At 36.3% G+C, this 1,459-nt stretch overlaps 1 long non-coding RNA gene across 1 annotated transcript in view; it reads right to left on the bottom strand.

Annotated features, from left to right (window-relative positions):
* Nucleotides 1–1,050, bottom strand: part of LOC138159152 (uncharacterized) — a 14,686-nt gene extending 13,636 nt beyond the window's left edge. The window contains exon 1 of the long non-coding RNA XR_011167822.1: nt 944–1,050. This is a non-coding gene — a long non-coding RNA (uncharacterized lncRNA). The remainder of the gene's footprint in view (nt 1–943) is intronic.
* Between the last annotated feature and the right edge of the window lie 409 nt (nt 1,051–1,459).

Below are 1,459 nucleotides of genomic sequence, written 5' to 3'. Positions count from 1 at the left end.
ATTTATGTGAAGACATAAATAAGAAATACATGGAATGAGAAGGCATAGAGTTACAGTTTACATAGGTGTTGGGAAAGTCTACATCAATGAGACCAAAAACCCAGGATCATGAAGACTTTTCACTCATATGTGAGTAGAGAGTGATCATCTCTGAATATGAACGTAAGGTATGTGTGTGTATGTGTTATAGACACACATATTGGCTTTTATTAGTAAGTATGAAAATAGTGCTAAAATTTTGCAATATGAATATGTATTTCAGTACTAATTCCACATGACACATATTTATTGAATATTCTGGTTTTTAATGTTTTGCACATGTAATACCAAAAGGTTTTTCAATCCTTCTCATTCCCTGGTTCTTTTGAGTTTTTCCCTTTCACAGTGCCATTTAGTAACTTAAAGTTTGTAGGTAGCTATGTTTGCAAGTCAACATCAATATGTCCTTTGTTATACTAGTGGTTCTAAAACTTTTTGGTCTCAGGACCCCTTTCTTTAGCCTCTTAAAAATTATTGAGGATCTTCCTTCACAAAGAACTTTTGTTTATATGGGACAGTATGTGTGTGGAGGGGAAGGGCAGAGGGGGAGGGGTGGGTGCAGAGAGATTGATATTTACTGAATTAGAAATTTAAATATCTTAGTATTCTTATGAAAATAGTTTTGACCTCAGAAACCCTCTGAAAGATGCCCACAGTTCCCCTGAGACCATATTTTAGAAACTACTACCCTAAAGAGATAGGGACCGTACAGGCTAGATGATACCCCAGAGGTCTATGAACCATACTCTGAGAACCACTGCTCTAAACAACTCCAACTTCATTTTTCTTACATAACACTTCACAGAAAATCTGTCCCTTTTTCCTGAAATTTTTGATATTCAGGAGACTATTTTCTTGTTCATTGCATACTCTTTGGGTAACATAAACTTTAAAATTATCTAACCTTTGAAAAGGGCAGCTGGATTGCACTGTGGAGAGAGCTCCAGGCTTGGAGTGAGGAAGACCTGAATTCAAATCCAGTTTCAGACACTTAGCTGTGAAGAGTCAGACACGACTGAAAGTAATGAACAACAACAAAACCTTTGAAAAAGACAGAATCATCATGAGTAGAAATGCAATGAAGAGAGTGTGTTGAATTTCTATAATTTAGTCTTTTCATTGTATCATGTATGTTAGGAATGTCTTTCCAAGGAAGTTGTAAATTCACTAAGGGCAGAGACCTTGTATAAATACTTCTTTGAATCCCTCTTAGGACTTAATGGACAATGCCTTAATAGAGTCAGTTTTCAATGAAAGCAGTAGTACTTCTATTCACAAAGAGGATGCATTTCAAATTCACCTTTTGTTATCAGAGCCTTCATTACTAGAGGTAGAAATAGCATTGGTTGTATATGGAAACATTCCAGGAAGTGTATTCCCTCCCTTCTTTCACCCTGTGGTGCTAAAGCAAGGTCTCTCC

Source organism: Petaurus breviceps, unplaced genomic scaffold (genome assembly GCF_028583685.1).
Source record: "Petaurus breviceps papuanus isolate PSGF00001 unplaced genomic scaffold, PetGlider_PUasm1.0 175, whole genome shotgun sequence".
Lineage (NCBI taxonomy): Eukaryota > Metazoa > Chordata > Mammalia > Diprotodontia > Petauridae > Petaurus > Petaurus breviceps.
The sequence above is the reverse complement of the archived record's forward strand: the minus strand, read 5'-3'. Positions and strand labels throughout refer to the sequence as shown.